Source organism: Pyrgilauda ruficollis, unplaced genomic scaffold (genome assembly GCF_017590135.1).
Source record: "Pyrgilauda ruficollis isolate IOZ18807 unplaced genomic scaffold, ASM1759013v1 scaffold60, whole genome shotgun sequence".
Classification (NCBI taxonomy): domain Eukaryota; kingdom Metazoa; phylum Chordata; class Aves; order Passeriformes; family Passeridae; genus Pyrgilauda; species Pyrgilauda ruficollis.
This window is the reverse complement of record NW_024527711.1, coordinates 3,505,294-3,515,273: the sequence shown is the minus strand read 5'-3', so window position 1 is coordinate 3,515,273 and position 9,980 is coordinate 3,505,294. Positions and strand designations below refer to the sequence as shown.

Here is a 9,980-nt window from a genome sequence, read left to right as displayed (position 1 = left end):
CAATGCTATCACAAAAGAAGTATGAGTCTGTCAAAACCAATAAGGTACATTGAAATGTGTGTTTATTATAACAAAGTAAATATGTGAACGAACCCGTCTTGATTTCATTGTTCATTATTCATTTCATATATTTGCAATAACAGCAGCAATAGCAGCAAAAATAGGGGAGATTTTTAGAGGAAGTGGCAAGAAATATGAGTGATAAATGTGAATTAATTTCCTTCTAAAAAGGAAAAGAAAAATAAGTATTCAAAGGAGAGGGAAAAAAGAAAAGATACAAACAAGAAAAAATGAAATTCAAATATTACACTGGGGAAGGGGGTGGAAGAAGATAAAAAATAGAATAGAATTACCTACCAATAATTTTTTAAATTTAGGAATTATATCATCCATCTTAATCTTATCACAATATCACATCTGAGTACCTAAAGGCCAGAGAGGGTTTAATCTCACCCCTTTCCCCAAAAGGCAATTAAGAGATGATGACGTGAAGTCATTATTCCTGTTTAGCACTTTGCCTCTGCTTTTCCTGTGGCAGCAAAAGAGCTGTTTTGCAGTGGAACATTCAGTGCATGGATCCCAGTTCAGCAATAGCAGCTTCAGAAGGCTGTTTTGCTGCCCCCGTTTGTTTACCTGTACTGGGAAAAGAGACCAGCCAAAGTAAATCTCATGGATCTGTGAGACTTCTCCTCGCTTTCCTCCCCTCTCAAAAGCCCAATTAAATCCCACTGTAGACATCACCCATACTACTACTCTGATTTCTGATGATAAAATATCCTGTCCTTTCACACACAGATAGGCTGAATACTCAAGAAGGATATATCTCATTTCAATGTGGAGACAGGAAAAATTTTAGGAATGAAAACCCTCTGATCACTGAGCATCAGGAATTCTGGTTTCAAGAGGACCTATGCTTTTCTCTGATGTAATTGACATCTATTATGACTACTTTGGCCAATGTAAAGTTTGTTTCATTGCAAAATCATAGTATTGGGAGGGAGAAATGGCACTTTGAAAATAATAAATCTTAGAAGTGATATTAACATGAGCCTAATTTATATTTTTAATATTTACAACTATTTAAAGCCATATTCACATTGATTTATAAAGAATTTTTTAAATTCTTAACCTTAAAACTCATGTCTCTATGAAGATTTATATAGAACATTATTTATACACCTAGCTAAGCTCCAATGACCTCCCACCCAGATGTCCTCAAATGAGGAATAAAAAGGATAAGAAATATTGAGGGGAAGGGGGATTAGCCTTCAGAAGTATTTTGTAACATTGGAGAAACTGTCCTTGTGATATTAATGAAATGAAGGCTGAGTATTATGATAGGGGAGACTATAAATAAATATGGATAAAGTAATCCCAAGTTATAATCCTATTATAAACTCTTACAGGAGGGAAAACTTTTCTCCAGACCTTTCACAAAGGTGGGAAGTCATATTTCAAGAAAAGATAGGTGTAGTGTGGCATTTCCATTGACACTTATTTTACTTTTCAAATTACCCAAAATTATTCAGAATAAATTAGCACCATTGTGCTGTCAGATGAAAAGAAGGTGAAAAGCTTCCTGATTACTGCTAGAAAACCAGCAAAAGTGAAGATTGGAGTTTTAGTGGCATTTACAAGAACACCTGTTCTGGGATCCATGGAGCTGTCAGTGCTGACTTGTGTACCTAGCAGAGAGGAAAGGATGACTACATGGCACACAGAGGAGAGGCAGTGTGGTAGGGACAGCAGAGTTCATATCCAGCACCCCGCTACTGATTTGGTCGGGTAGAGCCTCTGAATAATGCAGGCAAAAGGAAAGACATGACAAAGCAAGTTTCATCAATTAAAACTCAGAATGTCTGTGGTGGTTCTTTTTGATTCATGTGCTGAGATTGATAGTGAGAAACTTGCCAGCTTCATGAACATGCTACTGCAATTGCAATCAAAAGTCCCTTAATTTTTGCCCAGAAAAATACTGGCTTTCCTGGACACAGAATTGTGATGAATTCTGGCCCAGAAAAAACAAGCACAAAGGCACTACAAAAAAATAAAAATGGAGAAGACAATGAAGACGTGGTTTGATTTTTCATTCAGTTGGTATGAACTGCACTAATCCCTATTTTTCTTCATACTCACAATGATTTTGCTGCTGCCACAATTTCTGGCCTTATACAAACTGCAGACAGTATTCTCCCATTCATGTTGTCCCCATTTCATGTAACTTGAAAAGTTCTAAGAGAAATGTACTGGTGAACTCAGTCTTATTTTCAATCATCATATAAACTTCTTCGACAATGAAATCTTAATGACATTATTCTTATGATTTTTTGGGGCAAAAATAATAATTGCCAAAATATTCATCGGGTTCATTGATCTGCTTTCTGGAATAAACTAGACAGAGAAACAAGTCTACTGTAATTTGGTGAGTGATTTTTTTATAAAATAATAATGAGAAAGTCTTTTTAAAATGTACCTGAAAGAGCAGGCTAGATCTGAAGAGAATACAGAAAATTATTTTAGGGTGGGATAGGATGAAATCCAAAGAGCAGGGTAAGATCAAAAAACAAATAGATATCTGTATATACTGTGGAAGAAGTCATGAAAATAAATTGAAGCTTGAGGGAAGGATGGAATGGAAAAGGACAAAACTAATAATTTATTTACCAATCCAGTCATTTAAAATTCTAATTTATGTACCCATCTATCTCTCTCTATGCTGTGTGTAACAAAACTTTCATCAATACAACATAAAGACGTCAAGTCCTTGAGCTTTGTCCTCCTCTTCCCCTGGAAGAACTGGAGGATTATTATTAATGATTATGCCTGCCTCAAATCTCCCTCTCTTGAAGGTCTCTCTTTGGCTCCGATCCCTTTACTTCAGACTGTCTTTAGAAACGGGTTTGGAAATACCTGAAGAGAAATGAGCTCACTGGGGAAATTGAAGAGGCTGAGCAAGCCGTCATTATCATCTTTGGCTCCGATCCCTTTACTTCAGACTGTCTTTAGAAACAGGTTTGGAAATACCTGAAGAGAAATGAGCTCACTGGGGAAATTATCAGCTTCAAAAAACCAAACACCCCTACCAATCACCCCGCAATAAAACAGTCTCAGACAAACTAATTTCTTACAGGACACTTTCTTTCCATGAAGTCGCCAGCTGGAAGAGCTATTGCTGTGTGACTGTTCTAACCTTGGGCCATGCTGGCAGGGCTTGCAGCTGCAGAGCAGAGCAGAGCGAGTGCTGCTGTCACACGAGCATTATGGGTCCCACCTGCTTCCCTCGAGGGACTTCTGTGTCTCTTGATTCAGTACCACAGCAGTCCACCACAGTTGACATTACAGAAGCTTTAGTTTTACAGTACAATGTACTGTGCCTCCAAATGTTGTGTTTGTGAGATTAATGACTCTCCCTTTTGCTCTCCAGTTTGAACTCATGGTTTATACATGCTAATAATCATATCATTACATGTCACACAGACATCCTCTTATGTCTACTATTAACACATAGTTCATTCTCAAAGATATATTAAGGTACCTGTTAAAACCATTATATTCACTCTTTATCTAATAATGTTAAACAGCTATTTTTTTTTCAAAGAATTTTATGAACTTATTACTCTGATGTTTCAAAAACTGAGACAACTGCACTTGAAGATAAAGTGAATCACTCTGCTTGTTAATTTTATAGGTGGGACTGAAATTCTCACCACAGTAATTTATAAGCTGAGAACTTTAGAACAAATTTATCAAACACATTATTTGATAAAACATGACCGGACTTGCTAAAGATATTTCACCAACCTCATGTGAAACTTTATAGTAACATAAAATTTTAAAAGAAAACAAACTTAGAAATAACTCATAGCAATATTACTCATAGCAATATTGCTCAAAGCAATAAAAAATCATGACAACAAAGGCAAATCTATGATCAGAATGGTCAACTCAACAAGAACGAGATTTTCTACAGGTAGTTCTATGTACCTACATCACCTTACATTGTAATCACCAATCTGGCCATCCACTTTCAAGAAAACCAAACAAATAAGCATAACATATATTACAAACAAAAGTATCGATTTGTAAATAAGTATTTAACATTGTTACAGACATACTGGAATCCTAACACAAATGAACCTCATTCAGAATGCAATTTGATTGTATTAAATGACTGTGTCCTTCCAAATCTTAATTTTTCCCTAGGTTATAATCCAGTTAAGCTTTTCCAGTTTAAAAGCACAATCTTTTTCCATGTAACACCAACTATGACTTTTACAACATGTTTATAGTCAAATTTCAACCTTCTCAGGCAAAAAGAATCCTTTACCTGACAGCTGATACTTGTGAGATCTTGTCTAAGTCCCCATTTTCTTCAATTCAAACAGGTCATAAAACTTTCAGTGTTAAACTGATAATCTGAAATCACAAAGAAACCTAAAACTGATTTCTTATTTAAGTACATTGTTTCCATTCAGTACATTTTTATTCTCACTCTATATTAAGCAGGAAGGAAGGAGCTGGAGTGGTGCACAAGTAAGGCAAAAATGCACATTATTTCAGATGCACTGAAATGTTAAGGAGGACTAGTCACAGAAATCTCTGGAAGATGAAAGTTATCATTTAAGAAAAAGACAGTGAAACAATACATATGAGTCTTGATTTCATATCTCTAGCTGGACAGTGTTTCTCTCAAGCCTATGGCTTGGAGGCTTATCTTCCAAATGGCACTTAAAATGCAGGCAAAGGTTTCTAAATGCCAGTTTCAGTTTTGAATTGACTATGATCAGGATAATTGAGTGCATGGAAGGATATGCCCCAGCTACAGCTAAGAATACTGCAACTTTCACGACATCTTTGCTTTGACGTGTCAAGAGTATCAACAGAATTTGAGCTACAAAACTGGAAAGATACAGGATTAAGAAAGAAATAATGCATTTAATAGCATTTAGGTGAACATCTATCATAGCATCCCTGAAAGTATCTGCATAACATTGCATTGTCTTTCTGTGTTTCCACAGAGAAGTAATTAACAGAGCTGAGGTCACCACAGAGTCCTAGAGGGAAAAAACAACATACAAAGTAAAGAAGCAGCAAGTAAAGAGATGAACTATCCCAGTCCATGATGTGAGCTACGCTATTTTCTCCGCAGTACCCTGTTGAGCTGCATAGGTAAGTGCTGGGTGTAATCCATAGTAAAGGAAGAGAAGTCATAGAAGAGATTACCAGCAATCCAAGAAGAAGCCATGGGACCATCCCGGCTATTCTGTGCTGGATTTGCAGCAGCAGCTAGTGGCTGATATTGATTATTTTTACACAGTACAGTACATAGAGCCAGGTACTGAACCACAAGCTGCTATGGTTTACAAACACCCACACAGCGCCAAAGTCCTTGTACACTGAAGCCAACTTAAACATGTCAGCAAAGTAGAGACTGTGGATGTGCGTTTTTTTGCTTTTGATCCAATTAATTAGATTAATAGTTGTAATAAATCCATTTCCAATAAATCCAACAACAACTTCAATAGCTATAATGCTTATGGAAACAATAAGTTTGTGACAATAAGTGACAATTGGTCATTTCTGCCTGATTAGTCTGTATAGCTGTGCAGGAAGTTGAGCAGTTCTGATGGTATCTGACTCGTCCCACCTCCTGCCTGCTTACCTTATATCTAGGAACAAAACGACCTCTGGAAATGATAGTGGATCTGGAAATGATGGTGAGAAATTATTGATGTTCTTCCTGAATATGCAAATCAGAGAAAGATTTCATAATTGACTCTAACCTTCTAGATGCATAAGATTTGCCTATGCTTTTCCTTAGGGATGTGAGATAGCCAGCTGCATTAACCTACCCATCTTTTGTCAATTGTTTATACTCTTGTCTAGAGTGACAGAAAGCTCAGTGGCTCTCTGGTTACAGCAGTACCTGACTGTGTGGAGGGGGATGCAACATGAAACCCAACAGGGGCACCAGAGTATCTCAGCGAGGGCATCTTATATTGCAACTAGTGTCTTTCAGGCTGCATTGAAGGTTTATGAATTATAACTAGACCAATTAGTTGCAACCACTTTAACAAGGAGAAAATTATACACCCTCCAGCCCTATTCTAGAGGAGCACTTCAGATAACAAAGCTGTGTTTATCCAAGGATTATTGCTGCATTTAGCTGACCACTTCTTATATGTAGTCACATATATGGGATCAAAAGATGACAGTAGCCGATGTGCAGAGGACAGGCTAGTCAGGTAGAGCAGTCCATCTAGCAGAACCTTGTTAAAAACTCCACCCTCTGCAGCTGTTTCACTGTCTCAGCTTCTATCTCACTGGCATGCCACACAGTTTGATACTGAATTTAGACCTGTTCTGCTTTATAGACTGAAAATGTGTCATCCGTCTTCATCCATCTCTTTGTCTGATGCTGTCTTGAGCACAGTCCAGAACAGTGGTGGGCCTCACTGATCTGCATCCTGCATTAGTCCTTATTTATAAACAAATATGTCTGGTTTAGAGAACAGTGTGTCCTCACCTTCTCAATCCTGGACTCATGAATCCAAATTATGAATGCAATACTGGAAAATTTATATTGTTGCTATATTATTTCTTGAAATAGAGAAATATTAAATACAATGATGAGTGTGACAACAGGGTGAGAAGCAGCTGACATCATTAGGCCACTGGAAAAAGTCTGAAAGTTCATTTGAGTAAAATATTTACTCATTTTGTGGGAAAGTTGATATATATTTCTGGAGTCCATTTCTCAACAGAGTAAAATCTTTCAAAGTAATGATAGACTGAGCTTCTAATCTGTACGTGGTAAAAATTGTCAACTGGATTTACTTCCTATCAATACTTTCATGCTTCAAATTTTTGTTGAATTTCTAAGACAATAAGTTAATAGTTGTTCATTAACCTGTTAAAATTAAAAGCTAGATTTAAAATCATCATAGTTTTTGCCTCTGTCAATCAAAGTTTCATTAAACTTAGATTTCACTTTAGGTCCTTTTAATCTCAAAAACTAAGAGCTTTTATCTCTAAAAAATTAACATACTTTTGTCATCACAGCACTGCAAATCGTAAAAAAATACTTGAGAAATATTTACAAAACATTGTATATAAGTTTCAGATTTAAAAAGCTTAAAAGAATAAAGCAAACAAACAAATTTAAACTAAGAAAGCATTAATATGTTTACCTTTTTTAACATTCTTTACCTGAAGTATTCAAGAGTGGAAAAGACACATCTTACTAAGGAAAAAAAATCACAAAGTCTAGCTCAATGACTACTGTTTATTTTAATGCTTTATGCCTATGGCTTCCTGGATACAGAATATGCATTACATATAGTACTATAGTAGTCAGTTAGTTCAAAAATGTAGTTTTTAAGTTACTCAAAGGAACATGAAAGTAACACTTTATTTTTGCATAATGTAAAAACAACACTGCAATTATGAAGTGGGAGAATCTAAGCCAGAAATACATTCTAGAAAAGCACATGACTGAAGCAAATTCTCAGAGGTTCCAACAGTTAAAAAATTCTGTTCTATCTTCGTATCAAAAACTAAGATTTGAAAGACAACCATATCTGAGCTTTACCCGCTTATTTGATTTTCCTGTATGTGAGACCCAAAGTGGGAACAATTTACTGAGAACAAAGTAACATTCCTACAAAAGAAGATTCCACCATGGTGAACTCCCACCAGCTCCTTCAGAAAGTAGCTGCCACTCAAGCTATGCACCCCGGTGGTATTTAATCCTCATCACTGGTAAAGGAAAGAGCCTGTTCCTCAGTGCTCTGTCAGGGTCCTCAGTCTAATGTGCTCTGCTCTCAGGAATGGCTTCTAAATTTTGTCTTGCTTTGTGCCTCAGTAACTCAGTAGCTCCACAATAAACTGCTATGATCACCAGGGGTTCTCCAGAGGATGAGTTCGCTCATGGATGCTGGCAACACACACAGGCAGGCACTGAGATACAAAAGGCTGGGTTGTGTGTGACTGCAATGTGATCACACCCGACACTGGTCCAGCCGGAAATTATCATCATCTCATCCCCTGGTAGGCAGATCCTTGAAAGTTCTCATTCCCCTTATTGCTCTTTCTTGACCTCACAGGTAGGGTTGCCACATTTATGCTCATTAGCAGACCTCCTTTAGGGCTACAAAGCTAATCATCATGGGCAGGCCAGATTTATCTGGCAGAGGAGACACAAGGGATCCTAAAATATATCTGACTTCCATGAACTTATCCTCTGAGAGAGCACTTGAGTGAATTAATAAAAGCAATTGAGTCACAAAGTAAAGCAGACCATAATTTCTTAAAATAATCACAGTACAATGTTAGCATGAACAAATTATAAATACTAGTGAAAATTGTCTGAATTTACACAACAACTCCCCTTGAAACATAAATCTCACTTTATGAGAACAGAGAAGACCCAGAGAAGTCAGGTTCAGCTCCTTTAGATAGATAGCACCTTTCCTCCTTTGATTCATGCATTCCAATTAACAACAGTAATAAATATGCTTCACACAATCCATAGAAGGGTTTTAATTGTTGAAGTAGTAGAGAATTTTTTGCAGTAGAACAAGCAGTTTCCAAGTCTTGTGAAGCTCAAATCTTGTGAGCCTGTTCAGCTCATACGAGATCCACTATTCACCAGTTAGTGGTATCTGGTTAATATTTTGGTATTTTACTGTGAGCAACAAGTGCATGAATATAATACTGAAAGATTTATTTCTGATATTGTTCAGAAAAAAGCATGCTTTGCAAATGTTGCTAATGAATCATCCAACTATGGTCACAGCTTCACAATTTTTAGTGAAAAGTAATTGTCTATGTCTTCCTTGAGGATAGAAGAAATTACAACATGTCCAATACGATTGGCTTTTTCTTCTCTTAAATTTGTTGCTACTATTTTTTGAAGAGCTTTAATTTTGGTGTGATGTGACAGATACTCAGACTGACACTGCCCTCCAGTATCCTCATTCAGCTTTCATGCTGCAGTGCATCATTTGGGACCATCATCAACACCAATCAAAATGCAGATCAAATTTAAAAATTTAAGGCTTTATAATGTAATAGCTCCAGAACATTCAGAAAACAAACAAAGAATCAAAACTCAGCATGTTAGAGATGCGCAGGTTTCAGGGAGACCATATAGGACTTTTCAGTGTCTAAAGTCACTAAAGAAAGCTGGACAGGGACTTTTGATGAGGATGTGGAGTGATAGGACAAGGGGTAATGGACTTAACAAAAATAGGGCAGATATAGTTTAGATATTATTAGGAAGAAGTTCTTTCCTGTGATGGTGATGAGGCACTGAAACAGGTTGTCCAGAGAGGCTGGGGTGTCCCCATCCCTGGATGTGCTCAGGCTCAGGCTAGATAGAGCTTTGAGCAACCTGATCTGCTGGAAGGTGTCCATGACCATGGAAGTGGAGGTTGGAACTAGGTGGTTTTTAAATCTCTCTCAACTCAAATAATTCTATAATTCCATGATAATTCAGTGATGGGATCCTATAGTCTTCCTCCTGTCTCCTATCTAAAGGCAAAAGAATACCCAGATGTAATCCTGAAATTTCATTTTGAGATTATATCCAGAGAGAAAGATCATAGAAGAATTTCAAATTTTTGCTTAGATCCTAATGATAATATGACTTCATTCAGCAAGTGTTGACCATTTGCTGATGACTAGTATGTAATTCTACAAAAACTGAATTACAGGATTCACAAAACAATTCACAAAAGAAACCAAGAAGGAACATTACCTTGATCACAAAGATTCCATTTCCTGATGAAAAGAACAAGGGCATGAGAATAATTTATTATTGTTTGCTCATCTTGTGTGATAGAAAAAAAAGAAAAATGTTTTGTGTTGGAGGAAGGACACTGCTTTCCAGAAAATCACGGTTAATTAAATTCTGGTGGTGTGAGAGGCTACAAGAGCCTCATGACATTTGTTCAACTCTATATCAGGAGCTCCTTAGC

The 9,980-nt window shown here is 36.8% G+C and overlaps 1 pseudogene; it reads right to left on the bottom strand.

Annotated features, from left to right (window-relative positions):
* Window positions 1–4,661: 4,661 nt before the first annotated feature.
* Window positions 4,662–5,553, bottom strand: LOC121362285 (annotated as a pseudogene).
* Window positions 5,554–9,980: the final 4,427 nt, after the last annotated feature.